A 27967-nucleotide genomic window follows, 5' to 3' on the forward strand; every position below is an offset into this window, starting at 1 on the left:
ACATCTTCATCCAGCACTAGGAGGGGGCTCAAGTAACTAGACTTAGACTCACCAGCAAGTTTCAACAGCTCTCTCTGAACCATATTCTGGGGGAATATCATTGGGTTAATTTCATCAGGGTGAATTCTAACCCTCAATTGCCAGGGAAAAATGTTAGTCTCAATGTGAGGTATTGAGGGGAGTTAAGCAGCTGATCGCAGCTCCATTTGCAATACAGATGCTGCAGCAAGCCAGGACAAAATGTATTCTGCATGGCACCAAACAACAACCTAAAACTTCAAAATACACCAGCAGGTGCTTAGCAAAGGAGGCAGAGAAATCAACATAGGCTGTTGAATAAACTTCAGAAGCAGAGTGAGTGCCTCATAGTCATCTAGAGCTGCGTTGTAACCTCTGGAGGAGGAATTGCCATCTTCACACTGGTTCCCATCTACTGCCTGGTGCTGATTTCTCCCCAGAAGTGCAGGGTCAGGTGCGCTGCCTTAGAAGCACTCTGAAAGGTTTTCAGACCCTTCTAAGATAGTAGTCAGAGTCTGGATGTATTTTGCATCCAAACAAGATCACACATGAAACAATCTATGCTGTTTTGAATAAAAAAAAAAAATGAAGCATGTAGGAGAATAGTCCAGAAGACTTAGTCTAGCCATTTGTTTTGATTTTTTTATGACTAAGGTTGACGTTGGTATTTGAACAATTTTAAAATAGGCTTTTCAACTAAAGTTTTCTTTAAAGTGGGGGGGTAGAGGGATCTTTCAGATGATATTTTCAGATATTTTCATTGTGATCATTTTCAGAAAAATGCCTCACAAACTTATTTGTATAAAGAGAGTGCAGGGCTCAGGATGCTTTGACAGTAGCCAAAGTAAGCAGCAAAACATGTGAATGCCTCCAGACTGCTTCCAGGGTTTTGTTCCATTGCCAAAAGCTGAGATGTAGACTCCCAGCATGAGGCAGCAAACTTCTCTGGCTTTGTGGGCTTGCACAGGAGGTAGATTTAACATAAGAGTCTGTTATGCTTCCCCTGCTTCTCCTCTCCTATTTCTCCCTCAAGATCTCCATTTAACAACTAAGAGAACAATATGGAAGTGATTCCCAATCTAGTGATACTGAAGGCAGATGAAACAACTTTGCCAGACACAGCAGTTATTTATCAAAACATCTGTGCTTGTGAAGCCTTTGGAAAGACGAGTTTCAGGGTGTTTCATCAGGTTCTTATGCATGTGAATGGCCAGGTACTGAGAGATCTCTGAGACAATGTGTGTCCTTCCTAGGGATGCTCAGAATCTGGGGGTGAGGTGCCTGAAAGACACCTGGGGTTCTGCTCAGGAGGAGCTGATTTGGTACAGGTGCTGCTTTCATTTATCTTTCTGCTACTCAAGGAACTTCCTCAAGGTCAAGTTTTTCAAGTGCTACTCAAGGAATTTTTTTATCTTTCTGCTACTCAAGGAACCAGATGAATCCCATCAATTCACCCTTTTTTAACCTCCCTCTCAACTTGCTTGTTCCCTGAGATCCTCCTCAGTTAATGGGAGTTAACTGTCTCCAGGGTAAGGAAATCAGCTATAATTCCTGGCTGCAAGGGTTTAGTTTCTTAGATATCATCACTGGCATTGGGAACCTGACAGCAGTTACAGGTAGTTAACCATGGTTTGGTGAATATCAACCTCTGCAGGCAACACAGGAGTTTGCTACCCCTTTATTATTCTGGAGGAGGGAGGAAGAGGACTGCTGGAGACTTCATTTGCACTTTGAGCCCTTTAATAACTTAACATTGCTCTGAACTTTGTGGACACTGTCACAAAGGAACTGTGAGGGCTGCCTTTACCAAGTTCTGGTTCCAAAGTCATGCAACAGCTCAAGATTTGGGCCTGGAATTCATGGAGCAAGTTTTCATGATGCCCCTTGAAGAGTCTGCCCAGTGTCTATGGTGTATGTGTGTCTGTTGGCAAACATAAAGTCCCCAGACCTCTATGTGTGGAAGTAGCTCCTGTCAGAGAGAAGCTTTGATCACCCAAGTGTAATTTTCTTATATGCAGATGTCAACTTTCATAAAGCCTATGTGTTCAGTTTCAGTTTAATGTGAAAGTTTTGCCCCTGTTTATTTTGTATCACTTAGGAAAGGTTGACTGGGTCCCTAAAAGGTTGTCAGCCCTGATTAAATCAACCTTTAGGAATTATTTGGTAGAACCCTGGCATGAACCTGTATTTGGAAATCTTCATTTAAATTGTCTTCTGCTCCAGTTTTGCTTATACATAAAAACATACAGACAGTAAAAGTCGTCATCTTCTGCCCTTAAGTTCAGTGGGTTTTAAGAGTTACCATTAGGTGATGATTTGATTTCTGAGGGATTATTTGGAGAATGTTTTCTGCGGGAATCTTGCCAATGCAGAACTGGGAGCAAGTTATGAGAGCAGAAGGATGGCAAGACGTTTGATCTGGCTGGAGCCAGGAAGTTGTGTGGGGACATGAGGACCTTGAGAGAGGTGGAGAGGGGACAGTGGGGATGCTTTCACGGCATGGTACAGCCAGGCAGGGGAGAGATGAGCAGTGTAGTGATGATGGTTGCAGAGGTTGAAAGATGAGACATGGCTGATGTGTAGTCTCGAGAGCTGGAAGAAACCTTGCTTTTTGCTCTCCAGAGCCAGCTAGTTTTGCCAGCAAGTTGGATGAGGTTTCCTTTTTTTTTTCATAAAAGCCTGACTAAGGTCCTATGGCCAGTTTGCAAACTTTACAAATACAAACTTTACTTTCACAGGAGTAACTGCAACTCCTGTGAAACACAGATAATTCCCACCTCCATTCCTCTGCTGCAAAAGCATCACCAAATTATTTGTTATCTCAGGTTCAGATATTTTAGCCAGCTTTTGCTTTGGACTGCTGTTTGTTGGGCAGAGCTTTTCGGAGTTTGAACAAACAGGCAGAGTTTGGTAACCTTTGTTTTGGAATTATATCAGTAAGTCTTAAGTTCCTTACTCAGATCATCTCCAGTCTCTCCCTCCATATTTTTTTTTCTCTTGAACAAAGGGCAACAGATATAGATCAAAATCCAGTGCAAGAAGAAGCTGTCTTCCTAACATGTTTCTGCACGTAGAATATTTCCCAGAAGCGATTTTCTAATCTCAAGACTTTGCTTTGTGAATTGAGATCAGACCTTGAGCAATAGAAATTCACTGCCAGGTTTCCCCTCTGCTATGTACAAATTCTGCATATCAAAGGTATCAGAGGCAGGATTCATCTGTATAAAACTGATTCACTGTGAAACCTTGCGAAACCAGGTTTTATTCACATGGTAGTGCAGGCAAGCAGCATGGTTTAGCTCTAGGGTGGCATCACTGAAGGGCATTTCACTTGCTTAATGATTAAATAATCAGGAGTGGGGAGGAAAATCTTGAGTGACCACTGAAAAAGTAGGAGTGCTGTGATTTCTGCTAGCAGCTCCTTGCTTCTGTCTTGGAAAGCTACTCTCTAGGATTAAACATTTTCAGATATTCAAAGCTTATGTTTTTAAGAGATCTCTCATATTTAGCACTTGAAGACATTCTGCCCTGCCACTATGGAAACAACCTTCCTATTTCACCTGGATTTCCATGTGGTACCCAAGGGATAACTCTGTGCTGTTGTCTGTAGCCTCTCGTGCTGCATGAGGCCATGGGCACAGCTCTGATTCTGACATGAGGGTATTTGGCCACTGAGAGATGAGCTGGTGCCAGCACCCACCTTTTGAATATCCCCAAGGAGCTTTAAGAGAGGAGGAAACTTGTGGTAGGCCTGTGCTCTGTGGGTGACTTTGCAGCAGCACCAGAGGCAGATGGCTCTGCACTGATGTTAAAGCCAGCGCCTGATTGTCCTTGTGAGCTGCCAAGCTGTCTCTGGTAGCTTGAAGAGCTCCCCTTTAAACTGGTAGAAATCCTAACATCTTAGTTTCCTATAGGAATACTTTGGTTTCAGACTATGCTTGCACTACCAAACTGAGGTGAATAATACACAAACATACCAAGCCATCAGATCCAAAATACTTTTAAATTATAAACATATTTCAGATGCAAAAGCTTTACCATTCAGTCTTCTTTCCTGCTGTGTGACATATCAGTAGGTAGGTAATTGCATTCTCGAGATTTGCTCTTTATTGAAACACTGGGATTGTCTTTGTATTCTGCTACTGCCTCTGTGTGCTCTTGTAAGTTAAATCAGTGGAGAGATATAGATGTTCTTATGCTGATATAAAAGAGGAGAAAAACTAAATTCATTCAGTGCTGCCTAGCTGAGCATGCAAGGGGGTTTTGTTTGCTTGCTTTGCTGACTAAGCTACTCTGGGGGCTGGTTCTGATCACAGGATTTCAGCCGTGGAACCTCAAAGCAGATAGCAACTGGTGGATGTAAACTGATTTAAAGCTGGCATGAGTCAGAGTGGCATGAGCACAGAGACCTGAATCATGCTCTCTGTTTTTGCATTTGTGTCTGTTAAAAGCAGAGAAAAGGAGTTTTTCAAAAAGGGATGAAGCAGGGGAGTCATAGGAGGAAAATGCAGTGATAATAATATCTTAAGATGCTTCTTAAATGGTTTTGAGGTGTAAAATATGAGGCTGGTCAGTGAGCAAATGGAGTAAGTAGAATCATGGATTCTTGGGGGTTTGTATTTAGTAAGCACCTGTATGGAAGGAGACTTGAATGTTTACAGCAGATCTAAGAGTCTGTAGGTAATTCTGCCTTCAGCCAAAGAAATAGATTAACTGACCATTCCTCCATGCACCCAGAAAGCCTTTTTGGGTCTGCATGTGTAGACGTAATCACTCAGTGCTGCTTATTCATAGAATTGCTCTGAACAACCTGAAACTTTCAATAGGAGTCAGTTATTTATGAAGGTATTAAGTAATTTAGACTCTCCTTCACTGCAGGTGTGCCTGCCATGAGCTGAATGAGGTGGGGGCAATTTTGAAACCCCATTCACCTGCTGGATGTGGAAGGGAAGCTATGGGAGATAAGGACACCCCACCAGAAAGAATCTGCCTTCTCACTGTTAGCATACAGGAAGTTTCTGTGATGCAGATGTGACAGCAAGAGCAAAAACCTGTTTCATGGTCCTGTCTCAGGAGGAAGCTGTGAGTATCAGAAACCTCACCAAAAAGCTAGTCAAGGGGTGGGAAGAACTTTGAAAATAACAAACATTATCTATCCATCCTGGTGTAGTGTGGTAGTTAGGGATCCAAGTGCCTAAACCCCATCCAAGTGAAAGCCCAGCACTGCTCTCTATTGTTTTTCTGGTCTGGCTTTTGTTTTTAAAATGACTCCAGCGTGTTTACTTATGGCTCTGAAACCCTGCAATTCTAGAACAGGAAGCCTTGCTGTATTTTTTTATTCAGTAATGAAGTGAAGTATCCATCTGACACAAAGGATGGGTGTGAGGGGCTGTGATGAAGCCCAAGAGGATTATTCTAATCCTTGGAGGGGTTCAGGGTCTGTCCTGTGATACCACAAGCTGAGGGGCTGCTCTGTATGGGGTGAGATTATTTTGTAAGAGAGTTTAATTCACTTTGTCACCTCTTCTGATTGTGGGGAACTGACAAAGCAAAAGTTCATTTAGGCTGAAAAAATAAGAGTTGCTCCTGGGCAGAAATGAGATGTTCTGGAGAAACCTCTGGAGTGGTGACAAAAACTGATCTGCTTTTAAGAGCTAGATCAATGAATGAGCAAGATACTACTGCTAAGGATCTGTAGTGACCTTAATTAGGGTTAATAGCTTTGCAGGAGATATTAAGCTTGATTAGTGTTGGAGGTAATTCCACTGTATGGATTTTGGATCTGATCTGTGTTGTTTTCTAGTTGAGCAGCAGTGTAACTACACTGGTGTCACTCCTAATTTGCACTGCTGGAAAAGAAGGATGGAGCCAATGTAGTTTCAGGATATTTTATGTAGTAACTTATTCAGGCTTTATAGAACCCTACTGGTTTCCTCCCTCTTAAACACTTTAAAGATTAAGAGTTGTTTGGAAGGCTAAGAGTATTCAGGAGGGAGGAGGTGGTAAAGCAGCCAAAGGTGTGTGATAAATTAATGCAATTACTCAGCTTTGCACTAGGGCTCAGGGGTGTCTGCACTTCTACATGTGCACTGCATGCATTAGTACACTGTAATAATGGTAATAGAGCATCAATATAAACAGAGATGGACATGTAAACATCATCTGAGACCCATATTATTTCTAGATAGCTTGCATTGTCACATCTGGCTCCACACTATCAGAATGGGGCTTTCATGCTATTTTTAATCCACACTTTCTTTTCACAGGACTTCTGTGCAACTTCCCACTGCTTCTCCTCCCTCCTCTTTGTCTCTGACTGCACTCCACATGCACTTGGGCATGACAGTGAATGTGCAAAATCCCAGCAACAGCAACCCAGTCACAGGAGAAAAACATAAACCCTTTGTTCAGCTACTTTTCCAGTTCCTCCATCTAGCTGGTGCTCCTGGCTTGAAGGCTTGGTTTGGCTATTTCAATCTGCTGAAATCAGTGCTGCTAAAAAAACTTCCAGGCTTCTTCTTCTGGCCCTCTCTTTAGACCCTCTGTGTGGAGCAATCACAGCAAAATAGTTTTCCTTCAAAGCCTTATACACCTCAGCATCTTCAATCACTTCTCTTATCCCAGTATTTCCCACTTAACATTCACCCACTGCTCCTCCACTGAAGTTTGGAATAACAGCTATTTATTTTGCTTTTGGCTGCTTCCCCTAGTTTGCATAGGACAATTTGAAGTGAAATTTTCCATTCTTCAGGAGCATAGGTGTGGCAGCAGTTTCCATTGCTCATCCATGCCTCTGTGCAGATGTTCACTGTGCAGGGACCTCTCTGTGAGGGCAGGTGACTTAATTATATAGACAAATCTATGAGTGAGCCCCATGCTTGCTGTCTTCAGTCTTCCCTGTTGGTAATGAAAACTGAAACTGGAGAGAGGTTCTGAGAACCAAATCTACTAGTTAATTGATCAAGCAGTGCTTTGTTATGCTATGGGATTTCTCAGCTAGGAGATAAATCCCACAAATAACCACCCAACAACCCATGAGAATGAAGATTTTCCTCCCATAACGGGTGGCTGGCAGAGATCCCAGTGAGATGATCTTGACTACTGGACCACAGAGTTTTGTTCTCCTTTCTAACTCTTCAAATCCTTCACAGTCTTCATGCAGGAAGGTGTGAAAAATTATTCAAACCCATTTTTTCCTTTCTTCCCCTCCTGGACAAGGGTGTGAACATGGTATTGCACTTCTAAGAGGTTTTGCAAGGTCTCACCCACCCCAGCTTTAAGATTTCGAGGGAGAGAGAAGTTTCCAGGCCTTGCATTTATGCAAAACTAGTATAAAAAAATTAGTACTGTACTTTACTCCCAGGGTGAAACCTTTAGAAAGTGTTTTTAATAGATTTCTGTCTTACTGCCTGGCTTGCCCTGTGGTGCAGCAGTAAGTAGTTATGAGCAACTTGCCAATGAAATATTTCACTATAAGGGAACCTGTGGTTCAGTATATAAGCAGGGGTCCATCTGCAGAGGACTATTTTTAATATCCCTGGATATGCAATAATATATTTAATTAAAGCCAAACTTGAAGTTTCTATTCCTCATTTGTAGGCCTCTTTTTCTCAAGGCAGCTCTGTGTAAATGTTCTTATGAAATATTATGAGACTGAATTATTTCAGATGAGAATATAGTGCCCAAAGTGGAGTTTTTGTTTGAAAATATTCTAAACAAAACCCAGAACCAAATGTTTGCCACTTTCTGTGATTCTCAGTGATTTCAGTCATTTACACAGCAGCCTCTTCACAAACTGTTTTGAGGCAAACATTCATGACCAAAAGCAAAGTCGTAGGTCAAAAACCAGCAGTGAATAATAGATGCAACATGCAATAGCATAATACACAGGCGTGCTTACACATAGCCTCTCCTGTAATAAAACTAAGCACAGCTCTGCTTCCTACCTTAGTGGCTTTCATAATCACATTCAGACACCAAATCTGTGCAAGTAACATCTGGGTAGCCCCATGCTCTCATTGCAAATGCTGTTTCCTCTCACTTGGCTTTTTATGCACTCTAATAAATAAGGACATAGGAAATACTCAAGCCTTGGAAGTAAATCTTTTTTCTTTGGAATTAAAATAAACACCAGTCAGTCAGAGCAGCTTTAGCTTTTGTTTCCTCTTGTTTTGTCTCTTGGTTAAAACAAGAACAATCATAATAAACATATTATCTGAGTTAAGCTTTTCCCATTTAGGCAGTATACTGAACACACAAATTACTTTCTGTAGTCAGATTATTATAAACACAAAGGTGCCCCTACACAAAGTGCAAAATGTACTCAGTTAAATGCAGATTTTCTAAAGAATCCTCCCAGCCTGACTGTAAGCACAGACTCCAGTCAGGGCTCTGGAGAGAGATGTTTGTAACTTGATTGGTGATAAAACTGGGACTTCACTTCTGTATTGGATTTTCAAACCCTGTCAGGTTCATCCAGGAGGGGGATTCAAAGCCCATCCAGGCTTTGATGGTTGCACAGTTTGCAGGAAGCAAGATCTGTATTAATATTGTCAAAGGATCCTTTTGTATGGGCCATGAGGTACAGTAAGTTGTAAAGCTCCTGCTTGGCTGAGAGCTGATCTGGAAGTATCCTCACCCTCTTGTAAGACTGACTTTGATCTCCAGTGGATCTGTATTGTTTTTTTGACAATATTGTACAAGAACATCACTACTACCATTTATATTAGTCTTGTTTTCTATCCTTCTTCCTCCTGAAGTCCTGGTTAGAGTTTGGTGGTTATTTGGAGTGGATTGATCTACACTTTATTGCAACTGTGACAAGTAGGCCAAATTTTCATCACAGGTTGAATAATTATTTTGTCACTTGGAGCTAGACCTGTGATGCTGTGGTGCATTTGGCTGCATGGCTGCCATCCAAATAGACCTATAAAGTATAAGAGGAGTCCAACAACTGGAAAATACATGGATTTCATAATTTCTTCCCAAAGGATGAATGATTGCAAGAGATTTCCTGGATGACAGAGTGAGTTGATTGTCATGAGTGAAATGTCCACGTTAGAAAAAGAAACAGCATCTTGCTATGTTATATTGCCTTCTTAAGTGGCTTTTGAAAGAAACAAGTATTTCTTTAGAACAGTTGGTGGAAATTGTGTACAGCTTGGCTGATGTGCAAACAGTTTTGCCCAACCCAAAAAGCATAAGCAGGAAATTAGGGCTGGAAATTTTTGATAGAATAGTCTTACTGGACTACAAAAGCAATACTTTCTGAAATGTTATATTGTCTGCTTACTGGTAGAAAGGATTGTGGAGTAAAATAATGGCAATATTCTCTAAAAAATTTAAGATAAACATAGAAGTTCTAAACCAGCATCACTAGTGTTTTTTTTTTTAAAAAAAAAAAAAAACTAACTGCACAAGGACCTTCCCCTGGAAGGGTAGTGAGGTCTACAGAGGCATGAGATTGGACAAGAAAAGTTGGAGGATAGATTTTTCTGTTTGTTCAGTATTTCCATTATTTACTGTATCTGTCTTCCTCTCTCTTTTTTTTCTCCTCTCCTCTATTTAGACCACAAACCCTTCTGAGTAGGAAGTGTTTTGCACATTGCCAGGTTTGCTGGAAATTCCAAGGACCACTGTCATGCAAGTAATGCAAAGGAACATTTGATCCATGTTACTTCTAGAAGATACTGAAAATGTAAAGGAAGACGTTAGGCTGGAGATGTTAGGATGGAGAACATCAGCAGGCATCAGATGAAGTTATCATCCAGGCTGGCTGATAGCCAAGCTGCTGCAAACCTTCTTGCAGTCTGCCTGAGGAAATGCCACTTCCAGCAAAGTCAGAATCTGCCTGTGAGCACAGTGGGGCTGGAAAGGAGAAAGCTTTTAACCACTGGTGAGATGAACTGCTGGAAAAGCCTCATCACAATTCACTGAAGCATAAAGCCTTGAATGAAGGTAAAGGGTTTTTTCCATCTATGGGAATATGTGACATGTACCTGCAGTGTAATGGGACTGAGAGTTTCAGAGAGGTCCTGTCCATTGTTCTTACCACCATCTGCATATTTGAGAAGGAAAACAAAATATTTCTAATCACTAAAGCTCTAGGCTAAGGTTTGAACAAAATATGAGTACAGCTCCTTTATTCAAATCTATTCCGAGCAGAGGGACCTGAGCTATTGCATACTGAAGTGTACTGTAGCACTGTACTTTGTTCCCTTTCATTCTCTGCAGACAAAAATTCCTAAGCTATAATAAGGATAATTTCTGTACAGCTTTTTCTTCCTTCTCTCTTCATATTGCCTTTGGCACTTTTAAGCCTTCAAAGACAGCTACTGTTTCTTAACAGTTTTCCTAACAGTCTGCACTACTGAAGTAAGACTTTAATTGAGCACACTAACATTTGCATGCACAGCTGACTGATGAACTTTTAATTATCCTGGATACCTCAGGAAAAGTGGGCATACTGGAAATACATAGGTATTTTTCATTTACGTCTTTACTTTTCCCAGTGTCCTCTCATCTGGTTTACTGAGATAAATGAGAAGAGGGTAAATGGATATCCTAAATCTAGAGAGTGAATTTCTTTTTTTTTTTTCCCCCGGAGACCCAAGGATTAGAATCAGACCAAAAAAAAAAAAAATAGATCAAAATTTTTGATTAAAAAGTTTTCTTACAAAAATCTGGAGGAGGAGTTTTGCTGATCAGACTGCTTATAACTATAATGAGATTTGTTTAATTTAGAGGAGGATCTTGAAACTGAATCTTCTGTATCAAGTACAAAGACATGGAGTCTGACTCCCTTTCAAATTCTCCCAAAGTTGCTGTTCCAGTTTGCTGATCTTACCCACCCAGTGAGTTCAGTACTCTTGCTTCTCTCTCTCTCTCTCTCCTGAAACTTTTCATGAGAATTGTTGAAAGGTTTCGTTTTTGTTCCACTGTGGAATGAAAATCAGGTGTCAAAATCATGACACCTGGAGCCTTGGGGTTCTCTTTTCCCTTTAATGGAAGGAGATTTCTGTTTTCAGTCTGCCCCCCTGTTCTGAAATGCCTTCTCAGTTCAAACTGCTGTTGCTGAGAAGGAGATGATTGTAGTTTGAGTATCAGTTCCCTGAGACCTGCAACCTGCCTGGCAAGGAACTATCCTCAGGTAGGCTTTTCCTCATTTAAATGCCATTATTCCAAGGACTTGCTCAATCTGTGTACCCTGAAGTGGGAGAGACACCACAGAGAATGGAAAGACGGATGGCAGGCTTGGATGAATGCCCTGGTTAGATTCCCTATATTAGATTGTCTTGCTTTTCCTGGCCCAGATGCTAACATCTAACACATTTTTAATACTGTTGCCTGTTGAGATCCTATTAGAAAATGATTCAGAGTCTGGAAAGTTATGGGGGGAAAAAAAAAAATTAATTCCCTAGAAATAATACAGTCATTATGTGTACACACAATTCAATATGTAACTTGGGTTTTTTATAGCCTCTCGACCATCCTGTACACCAGCTTTTTAAAATTGCAGTCACATTCATTATAAAGTAAATGCCTAATGCAAGTGATTCTCAAAATAGTTTGTAATTTAAATTCCTATTGGAAATAAAAGTAATGACCTGCAATAGCTCATTAGTGCCCTTGCAGATGTTAGTTATTTCCTTTCTCTTTGTCTTTGTCCTGGCTTTTCTCCCCTCGCTAAAAGACAGGGGAGTTGAAAGGTTTTGCCTACCTTTAGAGCTATCCACCTCTAATGACCCATGAAAATGAATATTTGATTCCTGAATGGGGAAATTAGCATTCCCTGGTGTTTTCAAAGGGATAAGCCTGTTCACTTATAAGTGCATGAAGAAGCTAGATATTAAAGATAATTTAAAGGAATTATTTTATATTTGTGCCAAAGAGAATTGTTTTTAAATTGTCTTAAAATATCAGCTCGAATGTTTGAGTAGTTCAGGACATTTTTGAAGAAGTGGATGTGGGCATATGGGATTTTGACCTCAGGTTGTTTCTAATGTTACCCTGGATGCTAGGGGTTTATCTGTCTCCCCATCACTTGGAGATACAGGAGGAGAAGGCAGCTGCACCTCTCTGTGTTCCAAGCCAGGTACCCCTTGCAGAACCACTGCTTCAGCACTAAATGCACTTGGCAATTGGTCTGGATCACCACAGCCCATTCCATGGCTTCTCTGTTGGATGAAGGAGACTTAGCATCTGCCATGCAGATGATCCTCAGATTGCTGGGGAAAATGACGCAGGATAGAGACAACATGGGGTTGCACCAAGATTCTGTGTTAATCCCAGGAACAGGACTTTTATTAACAGTGCTTGCTAGCCTTAAAAATACACTCATCATTTTAAAAATGCTGCCTTGTTCACCTGCCTCTCCAATTGTCCTGAAGTTCTCAGTTCTCCTGCAATGCTGTTTGTCCCCTTTACGCTGCTCACATGTCAGCATTTGCTATTGGTGTGGAAATGTACAACTGCTCTCCCCACCAAAGCTCTTGTAGCAAAAAATTCCATGAGATTAAGCCTCCTGTATCCCACATGGCTCAAGCACACACTCTGCTGTGTATGCCCTCAAAGGAAAAATGAGTGCAAAAAATGTTATTTATACTTAATTTCTTTCTACCTCAGTGATTTTCTCCTCATTAGCTATCAAGACTTGGAGATTGTCAGTATATTGATGCTTGCTGGTAGGGGCAGACCTCAATGCAGACCTCTTTAGAGTATAAATTAAAACATTGCTTGCTTGTAGAAATCTTTCTTAAGTGCTTACTAGAAGTTAAGTTTCACTGGCTGCTTTCTGTGTATGCAAAGGGGTTATTTTGGCAACGTATTCCTGAAACAAAACCTGGTAACATGCTTAAAAGCATTACCTATTGTTGGAATTTGGGTTATTCAGTACAGTCATTAGATCACACCCAATAATTCCTTAAAAATTGATTTTTCCATCCCAAGGTCAATTCACTTTTATTGCATTGCTTCAAGCAGGTTTCTCCGAAGCACAATGCTCCTCTGTGAGCCACCAGCACCATGGCTCTAACCTGCTTCTCTGATGCTTACATTAGGTCATCTAAGAATCATATTTGGACAAAAATAGCTTGTTTGAACTATGTTTATTTGGTCTTTTTGGTTTTGTTAAAGAAACTAGTCCAGCAATGCTCTTTTTCTGTCCTCTGTTCTGCTTTTTTTGTCTAAACACAGAGTACTTCTCTGACTGGGAAGTCTATACTGGAAGCATCCCCTTCCCCCTGTGCTGGAAGGCAGCTGCTCTCAGCCTGGTGTTAAATCTGCCTCTCAGGAGAGAGAAACAAAAAGCTCAGCCCTCAGTTTCTCATAACTTGCATGCGCTAAGTTGTTTTCTTTTCAAAAGTCCCAGCTCCATCCTGATTCAGATCTGCTCAACACACCCATTGGCTTTGCTTCCTTCTCCATCAGTGTGTGCTCTCATGGGGCAGTCCCTGAGCTTTGCCCAGCACCTTGGTGTCACATGTGATGCTGACTGCTTCTTCCCCATCCCTGGAAACCAACATCGGTCTGGCTTTGTTCATTAGAAACTGACTACACAGTACCACCTGCTGATGGATTGGCATCACAAACCTCCTTTTTTTTTTTTTTTAATGCTCTTTTTCAAAGGCAGGGTTGCCTGCCACAGCCTTGTTTCTTAGGAAGGGGCCCTCTGGCAGAGGTAGGAATGCTCTCGTGTTCGTGCGGTGCTTGAGACTCTGTCATCTGCTACCACTTAGCAAAAGGATAATGCTGTGTCAGAAGGAGACTTGTGCTTTGGAAGAAAGGCTGAATAGTCTTCATTTCTCAGAGCCTGAAAGGAGAAAAAAACAATTAAAAATAATAAAATAGGCTATTCTGATTTACATCAGAATCTGTGCAGGCCCTGTATGGCTTACAAAGCCTAATAGCCAACTACATCTACTTCTGTCACCCATCTCAAAGTTAAAGAATGAAGGATCTGAGTATTGAGGTCGTTGTATTCCATTATTCCTCATTAAAATGAGAGCTGATCTTGGTCTGATCTCTTATTTCAACAGCTTTTAACAAGGAGGCACTAAAATCCTTGTCCTCCCCAAAATTCAGGAAATAGCCTTGTGTACTCTCAAGTTAGGAAGCAGGTTTTGATTTTACTGGGTGAGTAATACAGTGAAATATTGATTGTAGCTTTTCAGTTGTTGATTCTGAATCTGTCACTCACCCCAGGAAAGTTCCAGTAACTTCTGGCTTAATAAATGTCTGCAGAACCTGCCCCTTCCTAGGCAAAAAAAAAATCAGTGTAATTGCAGCCAGATAACTGTCAAAGAGAAACAGTGCAAAGCCAAGAAAAAGAGGTGACAGAGCCAGAACTTGGTATTTTGCAAATCCACATTCTTGTCTCCTTCAATTATCTACAGGGCAATTAAGAACAGTTTATGCTATGCCCACTAAAACACTGCTGCTTTCAAGAACTTCCTTTCTCCCCAAGTTGCATGGGTTTCACTCTTTTTTTATTTTACTTTTTAGTTTTTTTCATTCTTTTTCTCCTTTTAAGATGTGAAATACTCTGGTGCATGAGTTTAGGTTTTAGAAGGTTTTTTTTTTTCTTTCATTTCATCAGGACAGAGTTCCATTTGTTCAGCATCTGCACAGGACAACATCTGGAGCCTCAGGAAATTCAGCTGCTCTGTGTATGACGCTTAAATGAAATTACTTTTTCATGCACTTCAGAAGAGTATCAAGAGCATCTCTCTGACCAAACAGGGCCTTTTGTTCTCCTCCAGCAAGTGTTTCTCATTAAAAATGTCATCTCCCTAACAAATTGCTTCATTGCCTTTGCAGCTGGGGTTATTGTTTTCATGGTTTTGTACTTGTGTGATTCTCTAAGGGAGCAGAAAGCTGGGCAAAGTGGAGCTTGGCTTCTTCTCCGTTTGTCCTCTGCATGCTGTGCTTTGATTTCCCACCTTTGGGGTGGAGAGCTATATCTTAACCTCTTTACCCTCTGGATTTGCACCCTTTGGGCTGCCCATGTGTGGCTGCCAGCCCAGCCCTCAGGCCATGACCATGGTGTGGCATTCCCCATGCTCCCACTGAGCTGCTCTTTGACCACCTCTCTCAGCTCTCCCAGGAATGGAGGGTGAGGGCAATGAAAAAACAAAGGCCAATTAAAAATTAAAATATTAAATTATTTTTAAATTGGACAAATCTGCTCCTTTCATAAGAAAGGCCAGGTTTGGTATTTTTCATGGTTATTTTTCTGAGGAGAGTATGCAGGCAGCTGAATTCACAAGAAAGCCTTAGGGACTTAGGAAATTTGCTGTGACTTTGCATGAAAAGTCTGGCCAGAAATAAAACTAACAGGTGAGAGAAGGAGCTGGAGGAGTTGAAAGGAAGCAGCAGGCTCTAGTAATGCAGAATACGTGCAGTCCTGTACACTGGTGAGCAATCTTGCAAAAAACCTCACCTAGCAGCATAGAACTGAAGGGAATATATAATTTCAATTGAAGAACTGCTTAGAAAATGGTAAAATAGAAATAAAAAAATAATTTGGCAGGGAGGACACCTAAAAATCTTTCTTTCTTTTTTTTTTTTTTTTTTTTTTTTTCTTTCTCTCTCGCCTCCCGCTTTTCAACCAGTTTTGCCTTCTTTGTGCATTTTGAAAATCACATTTTAATTCTTTATCCTAGCTGGAGAGAGACATACACTAAAATCTTAGTATCACAGAATGTTTCAGGTTGGAAGAGACCTCTAGAGGTTATGTAGAGCAACCCTCACTAGAGGCAGGGTCAGCTTTGAATTCTAATTTCAAAAGGCAAGTTATAATCAAGAGGCTGCATTTCACTTCCGTAAGTGTTCATAGCATGGTAGCACACTGCTTAAACTCATATCTTTTTGGTTTGTTTGTTTGTTTTTTTTTTTGGTAGGTAATTACAAATTACCCCTTAATATTTTCACCAGCCATATGAACTTGCTGGGTAATCAGTTTATACAGTCTTATCTCCCACTTTCACAGTTCTAGTTCCAGTCCCACAGTATTTGCAGAATTTCTCCAAGTGTTGATTCCTGGAGTCATGTATTTTCCTAAAAATGCAGATTTTCACTTTTTCAGATGATAGGAGCTGTAAAGTTGAAAGGCTCATGACTAAAACATCATAAATAAGAATGTAAATAATATCCCCTCAGTTTTATCATTCTTCACAAATCTTGTTGTTATTTAGACATTCTGATGTTTAGAGCTTCACTTTGAAAATCCAGTTTCTCCTTCATTAAAAAAAAAAAAAAAAAGATAGGAATAGTTGCAAATCAGGTTTGTTTTCTGGTTTGGTGAGTAGTTTGTTAATGGGCTGGCTTTCTAGGTTTGTTTCTCTAATTTCAGTGGGCCACCAGCAGCCATTTAGCTTCCAAACCACAGCAGTTACTTTGGCTGTCTGGGGCACAACTGATTTTACTACGTCACCTCTCCTCCTCCTCCTCCCATCCCACTTCCACCCAGTGGAAAAAGTTTCCCTGTGTTAAATACAGCTCCAGTCAGCCTTGCACTGCAGCAGCTCCATTTCAGGCTGTAACAGAAACATTGGGCACCACACTGTGGAAAATAAGTATGTAGCAGTTGTAAATAGACACATATATTTATGTGTATAAAATGGTGCTAGAACCCACAGTCTGTAATTTGTGGGTGACCTTTAACTACATGAGGATAAATGGTTACAAATGAGGACCTCTGGTCTTGGCTGTTGGAACCTATTTTCTTAATCCTATTAGTAAATCAAAAAACATGTATATCCATGGGGGTTTTTTAGTGCAACATTTGGCTTAGATTTACGCTGGGATAACTGAACAAAGTGGAAAACCAAACAAATAAATATGATTATCCTGCAGTGTTTTGTTTCATGGAATCAGGTTCTGAAATAAGCAAAGCGTGTGGGATGCTTTAAGGTCTGTAAACCAGACATGGGCTATTCCCATAATGAGATCTACTCCCTGAATTAGGTCTTTGTGCTTCCAGGAGCTTTTTCTTCTGTCTATTTTGCTACAAGATTGTACTTCTGCTGGAACCAAACAGAATGTTAAACTTTTGCTTTTCAGAGGCCCTTGAGTTGTGAACCTGATGACACGAAGCCCTCTTGAAGCACTGACTGTCATCAGAGGGTAAGCTCAGTCTTCCAATATCCAGGGTGTTCCAGGATGCTTGGTTTTGAAAGGCACTGAGGGTTATATGTGTTGGGGATATGCACAGCAATTCGGGAATAGGATGGAGAAGAAAACTTAGATGGTTAAATGGATATTGGGTGATGGTGACTCTCTGAGAGCAACACATAGGGAAAACTGGAAGGAGATGTAGCATTCAAGAGCTATAAATTGTGTTCCCAGCCCTTTTAGCTTTTTTTTTTTCCTTAATTAAATGTGCACATATGAGCTTTCTCTATTCTGTTTGTTCATCATTACACAAATAAGTTTTAGCAGGTCTTCCATGACCTCAAGGAGCTGATGACCCTCTGGGCTCTTGATTTTCCACCTTCGTTTCAGTGGGTTAATTTCTCTGTGGCAGTCTCTGATGGCAGCTGAGCTGTGGCCCATCTGCTTTTTGCTTTGAAGCTGAGATATTCTTGTCACAACAGAGAATAAATGTTGGGCTTCATTAATTCATCAGCTTGTTACCCATTTGTTTCAAGCTTTTCCTGAACAGAAAGTGCAAAATGAAAAACCCCAACCCAAAGTAAAAACCCTGCTAGCCCATCTGTATGTGGATTTCCTTTCTTTCATCTCTCTTTCATCCTTTCTCCAACTCCACTAAAGCTCATTTAAAATCTCTCCTTTGTCATCTGGGCTATACCATACACACTCCATCTCAAGGTCAGCTCTTTATTTCCTATTTCCTTAGATACTTGCCCCAGTCAAATCCCTGCCACGTTTTATCTCCCTCTTACCAGTCTGACATTTCAGGATTTGTGGTTTGCTCCCATAAGCACAGGAATGCCTTTCCCTGGCTTTTCCCGACATGGATGCAGCAAACAGATTTCATAGGCTTCCCAGCTCCAGGTGCTGCTCAGCACTTTGCTGTCTTTTCTCTTTTCACTCTTACCAAGTGAACTCTTCAGGGTTTCTTCACCAAAGTGATAGCCCTGCCCAGAGCTTGATGGTTTCACAGAGCTCTTCAGCTACCTGCTAGTCTTCTTTATTGGCTCAGTTTCCCTCTAAAGACAGCAAGGATGAAGAAGGAAAAAATAAAAATAATAATAATGCTCTAATTAGCCTGCCACAGAACCCTGATTTTGTTGATCCCTGTGAGACTGGGATCTCTTTTAGTGCCTGCAAGACTGGAAACCTTATTGGAGAAAGTGTGTTCCTGAGAGGTAAATTCAGGACTTCTAACAGCAGAAGTTTTTAATTTGGTTACATCTTTATAAACAACTGCAAACAGTGCCAAGACAGCTGGTAAAGCACTGGAAGAAAAAATAGCCAAAAGCAGTGGTGATGTCTGAGCTGCCTAGAAAGATGTGCATCTTTTGGAGGGATGGGAAGGGAAAGAGTGTTATGAATGTGAGTCAGGGTTTTTACTCTTGAGGAGAACCAAGCCTAAGAAGTTGGGTTTGTGTTCCTTTGGGCCCAGAGGGAAGGAAGATATCATGCTTGGAAAAAACCTGGTGTGCAGTGCTGAGATCAGAAGCAGGGCTCAGGCAGGAAAAGGGCTGTGATACAGTGCAGATCACACTGTAAGTGCTGCCCTTGGCACAGGTTCTGCCTTTCTGTGAATCCTTGTGTCCTGCACCAAACCCAGTGGGCTCTCTATACAGCTGTGATACAGAAATTAATTGTCACAAACATTTCCCCTGTCTGTACACTCCCCAGTGTCACTTCATCTCCTGTTTAAGGAACTGTGAGCTCCACAACTTTCTGGAATATTTCTCGTTGCTATTTTCCTTGTTCTTATACTGAGCTTCCTGATGGTTTATCCTTCTGGTTAACCCAGCCATATAATATCTAAGTGTTCCTCATAAGAAAAAAAAACAAAGGTCAGCAAAAGCAAGGTTTGGATATCTCTGTGTCTTGTCTTCTTTATGGCTAAAAAGCTCTCTTTCCTTCAGATGTGGAGGGATGGTGGTGCTGCAAATGTCATCCTGCTTATAAGGAAAGAGGGAGGAATGGTTTTCCCTGTTTCCCAGAGGTGCTCTAACTGGATTTGTCTCATTTCCTCTGCAAGTTCATTCCACAGCTGGATCTCTTCAGCGAGGAGACTTTGTCTCTGGCTTTTGCAATTTTTTAAAATTTTTTTTTCTGGACTATGTGATCTGTGCTGTCATGGAGAAGGCAGTGTAACTGTCAAGGCAGTGTACAGATGGAGAGAAGGTTTGCAGTGTACCAGGCACTGTACTAATTACTCTGAAGATCAGTTCTGAGCACCTCAACAGGGGAGAGAGGCAGACAAAGAGCAGGTGGAAGTCATGGACTGGTTCATGTGGGTGAAGTCAGGGAAAGTAACAAGTCACAGGGGAGTCCTTGCTTTTGGTCTGAATTTGTCTTGAGATATTGTGTGAACCATGGACACTGCACACAGCTCCAGCACAGACACATCTGGGGGTGGCAGGTGCTCTCAGTTACCAAAGTTGTGTCATTGCTATTCTTTTATTTTTAATTTGGCTTTTATACCTAAATCCTGCTCCCTGAAAAGGTGGGAAATCTCATTTCCAGGAATTTCTGGCTGTCTCAGCAAGCTCTTAAAAGCTCGTCAAGAGTAAGGATGACTCTCTGGCCCCACCTCCTCCCTTTTATTCCCTTTTATTATGAGACTCTGCACTCAGACAACCAAAGTGCTGAGGAAGAGCCAGGCAGCAGAGGATGGAGCACAGAAGCACAGACCTTGAATTGTTCTGGGATCTATGGTGACTTTCCCTGTATCTGTAGTTTGCAGTTTTCCCCTTTTGTGGCTTCAGCACTCTTCTCTGTTCCCATGAACCTGTTCTACTGATTTACATCTACAGCCAAACTGGTTTCACAGAGCTACCTATTGAAAGCTGTGCTCTGTTCTCCACCCGTTTGCTCATGTTTGGATACAAGGGTGATTGCACCTTCCCTGCCCTCCAAACCCTGATTCTGAAGTCCATCCCAACTGATCCTATCCCATCTCCAAACTCCCTGGCCCCACCTCATAGCTGGTTGTTAGTACTTGGCAGCACACCTTGTTCTTAGAGGTGTTTCTGTAACTGATGGGTGAGTGACTTGATTCAGAATTTGGTTTGGATAAGCTCCCATAAATTGTAATGCTTGACTTTAGGTTATCCAAACCATCTGAGACTCTAAATTGGCCTAGAAGATCCAGGCTGCTTTCTGAGATTTTGACACTTCCTGATCCCATAGAAGCTGCAAATAACATGGTATTGTATGAGAGGTCAGCCCTCTTGTCTCAGCTGGATCCTGCAAAATGAGTGAACAAGTAAAGAAGCCCATCAGACCTAGCTGCTCAACTTGGGCGGGAGCTCCAGAGGGCTGTGAGAAGCTCTCTGGCTCCTTGTGATTGAGTTGTATGTTGCCAGGAAGTGTAGATTTGATAGAGAGAGGACTAGAGAGAATCTGTTAGGTTTGTTACCACAGTGCACTCATTCATGGTTAGGTCTGGGTGGAGGAAGGATTTTGTATCACAAAAAGTGGCTGATGGAGCTGGCTTTGTTCAGGAAAAACCCACTGGATGAGACTATGACTCTCAAATTAAAGTGTGTTTTTGCTTGATGTCTGACCCCTCATAACTGTGTATGTATGAACCTCCAGTGTCATGGATAACTCAGTCTCCTGTCTGTAGGGAGATCTGGATGTGAGCAGACTGAGCAGTCCATTGACAGAGCCTCACGGGTTCCAGCATGGAGTAGTTCAGTGACTTTGAAGCCAAAAGTCTTGTCCAGATCATTGTGTTTAACAGCCACCACTAAACCTATCCTCCCAGACTTTGTTTTTCAACATATTAATGCTGGTGATTGATAATTACTAAGGCAGGAAGATTAATGTGGAGGGAAAGTCCAACCTTTTATGAATCATCATAAAGATCCAGCTATGGTCAAAGATTTGGGTAGTTTTTTGTAGAATAACTTGCTTATTCCTGTAACTGCAGTTGTGAATGGATTCCCTACAGAGTTTGTGGATGGGATAGAGCTTGCACCTGCACTGCCAAGTCTACAAGACAAAGAGAGCAGTCCCCTGACCTGATGATGTCATTTATTTTTACTCATCATTGAATCTGTTTTTCTTATCTGAGCCCAAACACACTGGATAAAAAAAGAATTTTTGCCAAACATGGACATGAGATTGGAAGGGATAAAAGAGCTCCCAAAACCCTACATTCCTGTTATGCTCTAGTATGTTCTTCAGAGAAATTTGCAATGTCCTGGTGTTTTTGCTTTACATACTGCAACCATCCCTTCTTCAGCTTTATTCTGCTGTGCAGCCCTTCCTTTCCATGTGCTGTTACACTTCTTGTGTACGTCATGAAAATATTGCTAAATCACAGCTGTCTTGCCAAACAACTGGCTCATCCTTTTGCCAGTTTTGTTCAGCCTCTGAAAAGCTATGGGACTTGTGCTGGGCCTCATTCAAGCTTAAGTGATGTGCTCAGTTAAAAACACAAAATAAAATGCAGAACACTAAGAAAGCTATGTTTTGATTAATTCTGTGACCAGGTTAATAAGGGGGTTTTTTTCCCTTCTTTTTCATCCTCTAAGTGAAAAGAAAGAGACAGAGTGAGAGACCCAAGTGGACACAACTAGAACAAAGCCATGTTTCTGATTAGTATGGCTGAAAATATCCATGTTAGGCCAGGTGCAGATGGCTAATTCCCCCAGACTACAAGCCAATTTAAACCATAATTCCTGAGATAGACCACTTTTCCCAACATTAATGGGAACCAGCTGCCTCCTATTAATAATATGGATGATTACAAGAAAAAAGAAAAAAAAAAAGTGGGGGAGGGAGTAGTGAAGTTAAAAAAGATATTTTTTTCCAGACTATTGGCTATGTCCTGCTGAGGACAATATGGAAAGCTATGGAATATGAGTCCTGAAAAACCTGTCAAGTTAAATACGCACAGTGTGTTCGCTCAGAAGGAGGATTGAGTTATCTGTGTACTTTGTGTTTTAGTGACAGGGTTATTTAAGGGTTAGAAATTGTATTTACTTAGTTATTTGCTGGTTCTTGTTCTTGCCTTCCCTCATCTGACACTGGATGGTTTTGATTAGCTTCCTAGGAGGGGAGCCCATTGCCTTTGGTGCGTCGAGCCTGGCTCTTCCCACTGGAGCCTGATTTTGTGTGAGATTGTAGAGTACATCAAAGCAGAGGGACAACAAATGATCTGAAATGTTCTCCTGAGAGCCTGGCTTGCTGGTTCAAGAAATTTGTTCAGGTTTCCATTATCACTGTGCCAATGTGAGATGAAATGTGAAGACACAGTAATTCACACAATTACACCTTGGTGTAATACCAACGTGTCTCAGGCGTGAGGTTTTTCTGTGTTCTTTGTGAGTGTTTTCCTTTGGTTGTTTTTGGGAACCTGAGTGGAACTTATTTTAAAAAGTAAACTCCATGAAATACTTATTTTACTTGTTTGGAAGATGAGAGGAAAAGGCCCATCATACCAGTCATCTTGGCTGCACTCCTTGTTCCCTATGTAGAAATGATTCTGGACACATTGATCATTAGAGATCTTTGAGATTGAATTAAAGAGACTCACTACAAATGTCTCTTACCCCTCTAGGAGATGAGTAGGAGGCAATACCCTTTTTTCCAGTTATTCTGCTAGGATTTTGTTGGATTCTTGGAGATATTTAGCTCATTCAGGTTGCATTTCTTCTTCATCCCTTTGGTGGCTGTCTCTGGACACGTGGAGGAAAATCTAGCTCATGGCATTGTAATTCCTGCTGAAGGGTTTGTAAGGGATATCTTTGTGTACCTGAAGAGATGCAGATGGAGTAAGCTTGAATTCTGCTCTATTTAGCCATGATGCTTTCCCAGACCATGTGAACCTTTTACATGTCCCCTCCAAATGGAAGAACTTCAAGGGACCCTCATAGTCATTCCTGGTCCTCAATGGTTTGTAGGAAGAAGTGGGGCAGAAACACAGAGTAGGACTTTGATTCTTTAATTCTGATCAATTGGTATAATACAGGAAGCAAGGAGCCATGGTTCTTGGGGAAAATTTCCCTCACTTAGCTTCTGTCCCTTGCTAGACTACAGGAAGACCCCTTTTTTGAATCAAGAGCATTTTCTAAATCAAAGCATTTTCTAAGTATCAAGCTCTTAAATGGCAGATCTGGAAAAAAATTAAAAATATATAGCTATTGAGATTTTGATCTCCTAGCTAAACCATGAAACTAAGGGCATTCCGACCACATATCCCAGTGTCAGAACTTTGTCTTCATTCACATATCTTAGTAGTCCAGCCCCTGCATGGGTCACCAGAGCATCTCTCTGAGGTATTTACTATAAAGAAGAAAACTTCCACTGCCTATATCCAAATTTCAGAGCAGCATTCAAAGCAGACATAGCACAAGTAACAGGAAAGAGATTTATTTATATATTACATATATTATATATATATTATTCTATGTGTGTAAGTAGAGAAGAGTTGACATTGTCTCTCTAAATAATTGAAAATATCAGCCTCAACTGACAGTAGCTCACTAGATAACAAGGCTGGCTGTGGAAAAACTGAATAATTAGAGAGTGGAGATTCTTGCTGCATGGAATTGACCCTTGGAGGCACACAGAAAGCATGATTTGTGGCTCCTCTGAAATGCCAGTGGTCTGGTCCAGCATTCCTCTTGTCAATACAAACCTTGTGTTTTTATTGGAAACACATGTCAAAACAAAACAGCGTTTGAGGCTGCTGCTGTGGGAAGGTGGGCAAGTCCAGAGAAAGCCAACCTGGTTTTCTGTTTGTTGCCAAAAATACCAAGCCACTGCTGCCCATCGTGCTCATATGGAAGGGCAGATGGTAAACACGCTTATTGTAAAGAAAACTGGGGAAACCAGAATGACTGTGGCATCTTGCTGTACTGTGATGTTGCCCAGATTGAGAGTTCATATTCCAGGACTTCCTTGAAGTGTTGCAGTGAGCCAGTCCTGATCTTCCCTGGACAGGCAGAGGAGCATTCAGGGCAGACCAGCCAGTCATATGTAATATTTTATTCTGTATAGGCTGTCAAAACACTTTGAAAACTTTGTTTAAATTATGAATCTTGGAACCATTACCTACATTAAAACTCAGTGTAAGAGATGAGAGTCCTAGTACCTGGTGTTCACATAAATAAGTCTTTCAGTTTGTTAGTCTTCTTTTTCCTGATTGAAAATTATTTTGTTGGACTGATGTTAAACATCTGCTGCCTTCTTTGTGCTCCTCCATATCCCACCTTCTGAGATGGTTTTAATTCATGGGTGAATTAAATGCTTTGGAGTGCTAAAGAACCCAAATTTCTAATGCACCCAGGGGCTGTATTTGAGCTCCATTTCTTCGCTGCTCTCCCAAGCACAAATAGCTTTGAGATATTAGTTTTACCAAAGATAATTTCCCTTATTAATTAATTGCACAAACTTCATTGACTCCTGAATGGAATGTCAAAAATAAATCCCCATTTTACAAAGCTAAATCCATTTTTTTGTGGTCTTTGACCTAGCTCTTTGGTTTTATTTGTCTGTGATGCATTTTAGTGTCCATTTTACTGAGCAATACTATGAATCAGGCACATTTGGAGAAAGGTTTTTATGAAATAAAAAATCCCAGAGATCCTCAAATGGAGGGAAGAAGATCTGATAGCTGGCAGACTGAGCTGTGGATGGCTCATTTTGGGGACATCATCTATCAAGCAGGAAATTGGCACAGGAGGCCCTTGGATTATAGTGGAATTGTAAGCACACTCTTCTCACAGTGGTGGCACAATAGTTTTGAAACTAGGCAGATCTTCTGTGTTTACTTGTTGGCAGGTCCTGTGTTTTTGGCTGGCAGCCACACTGAAATGTGTTTGGTTTTAATTGACAGCTGTGGTCAACACTGCAGATCCCAGGTAGGTACAACTAATCCTGACACTGCAGGAATGGACAGCAGGCATGCTTTCCAGCTAGCCAGAGCCTCAGTCTTTGGCAAAATAAAAGGCATTTTGCCTCTAGACAATTTCCCCTCAAGTTCTGAACTTCCAGTCTTGTACTCAGCACCTCTCTGCATGCAGCCCATGGCCACTGTCTGTGATCTGGTGCAAGCCAAGTGACTTTGTGCTCAGCTTTGATGCAATGGGAGGCCAAGGGCTGCTATCCTTGCACAGGAGATGTTATTAGAGCAGGGAGACATCCAGAGTTGTATTTTCTTGGATTTGAATTTTGAAAGCAGGAAGAATTATACACAGACCTGTAGTTTAAAATATGAGAGACATTCTGTAAGCCATAGTTTGTAACAGTTTAGATTTAGCCTACTATTCCTTGTGAGAGAGTTTCAGCCTTGCTCTCAAGAGAGTAAGAGAGTAGCACAGGACTTTTACAAAAGTAAAGTAAAAAGAATAGCATACGTGCAGACTTATGATGGCTTAGTCATGACATCTAATTAGGGACAGCAGTGATTTCTGAGAACCACAAAAATGTTAGTTGCAGTTGGCATAAAATTCCACAGAAAAACACTCGTGACTATCTCAGTCTCTCCGTCTCCCTTGTCTATCAGTTGTGCTAATATGCTGTATTGTTGGTGATGCATTCCTGCTCATGTTATTGTCTTCCTTAAAAGATAGTTTCTCAAGGAATTCTTGAACTTCCAACCTAAGCTCCTTGCATTTCAAGTGACTGCTGAACAGAGCTCCATGGGAAAGGGAGTCATATTTATGGTGAAAAGTTTGCACCCAGGTCAACATATCTCCCATCTCTAATTGGGTCTCATCCTTATTAAGAGCTTAGGGCTCCAACAGAGAAAAAGAAACAAGGTGAAGTTAGGTGCTACCAAAAGAGGACACTGAGCGGAGAGATTTACTGTGACAAAGAGAACCAAGGAAAGTTGGCATGTCACATAGGAGTAAATGGGAATCTTGTTCCATCCCTGTGTTGTGGGATTGCTCCTCTAGGCACCCAGACCCTGACACAGTCAGCGACAGCTTCAGAACATGACTTCAGTCAGTTGAGATATTCCCCAGCCTCCAGATACAATTACTGATAGTATCACCACGGAGACATCCTGAGGATAGGACAGCATTTTTTAATTTGAATTATTTGTGAGACTTGTTTTTTGGATCTGGCAGGAAGTTGAAGAACAGCTCCTATTCGCTCATTTTTAATGGGACTGCAAGAGCAAGGTGGAGACCTGGCTGTTCAGAACGTTGCAAAAGCTATTTCCAATAGCAAAGTGGCCCTGTTTTCTCCTTCAGCAGGTCTTTAAACTGAGCAGTACTTGTTCATCAGCCTTAGACTTTGATTTGGCACTGCTATATTGTACAGTTGTAGCAATCACATTTGTGAGCCTGGAACTAATTAAAAATGGAATATTTTAGATCAGTCATGGTGAGTGTGGCCAGATTTACAGGGAGAATACAAGGGAGCTTAAGGAGCAGAGTGATCTAGGCTTTTAGAATGTTCTTCTTTCAACATTGGTACATTACCTACAAGCCAGTTGGGTTGGTCCTTTACAGCACTGTCTTTATGCACCCTTAGGCTGGTTAAAGTGGAGCTTTAAGGAGACAGGCATTTCATGGTTTGCTACATTCCAGATGCATAGAGAACCATCTCTAATATCTGCCTGGAAAGACATTGGTGGCTTTTTCCTTTTTTTTTTTTTTTTTTGGTTACCTGTCTATCTCTTTAATAGGAGACAATGAATTAAAGGCAGTGGGGAATAGAAGAATGAGGCTATGAAAATCAAAACCAGGTGAGGAGATAGATGAGGTTCTGGCCCTGTAGCAACCAGATGTCTGATAGCTGCACAGAGTGGGGTAGAGCCATCATAGGTACTACTGTCACCTAAAACTTGGAGGCTGCATTGATTTCCATGAACCTTTCCAAGAAAGTCAACTCAGTTTTTGAGTGACTGAAGAGAGAGCTTGCCTGCAGACAGCCCGGCAAGAACTCTGGGGAGGAAAGATTATCCACAGAGAAATTATCTGGTGGATCACCATCATTTTCTTCATGCTCAGCTCTGTATTTTCTAGGCTTTGCTCCTCCTGGCTGCCAGCTCTGCACCTGCTCTGTGCTGAGTCAAGCTTAAAAGCAAAGGAAAAACCCCATGATCTCTCCTACAAGGTAAGCAGGGTTCATTATGGATCAGTGCTTGTTCCCTTGCACTTCACCAACAGCTTGCTGGAGATGGGACTGGCAGGCAGTGTGCCATGACACCAGTCACACACCAGTTACACCACTCATCACAGTCTGGTGGTGACACTGGGTTCCTGTCATAGCTCCTTTACATCACCCCGCTGCTTCCTGGGCTAAAAGTGCTGAGTCAGGATCTCTTCACTGTGTGCAGTCTCTCTGATGGGCAATTTGATGAGGTCCCAAAGGGACTGACTCCAGGCAAATAAATAAATAAATGACAATAATAAGGCTGTGCCCTGGATGTTCCCACAACTGGAGAATGAAAAGCTTAGCTGTAGGCTGTCATTCAGGTGTGGTATTCCTTGTAAAATGTTCAGGTGGCAAAATCCATTACTGGGTTGTACCTAGGAAGGTAACTTTTCAGTCCTAGTGCCCCACAGAAGTTTATTATTTGCAAACCGCAATGGTAACAGTTAATTTTTTATCACATAGCATTTTTTTTTCCTTTTAATGCCCAAACACCTTTAAAAATAATTTGTAGATCAAGTGGTCAAATGTTGAATGCAGGCAGAGGAACTGTAGTGGGAGGTGATCACGGGGGGCTCCAGCCATTTGCACCCAGCTATTCAATCCCAGGGACCCAAAAGGCCCCAGGGGGTTCTGCTGAGGGTGTCCAGCAGATGCCTCAGTTTATCCCCCCACCTTAAAGAAAACT

Source organism: Calypte anna, chromosome 10 (assembly GCF_003957555.1).
Source record: "Calypte anna isolate BGI_N300 chromosome 10, bCalAnn1_v1.p, whole genome shotgun sequence".
NCBI classification, from domain to species: domain Eukaryota; kingdom Metazoa; phylum Chordata; class Aves; order Apodiformes; family Trochilidae; genus Calypte; species Calypte anna.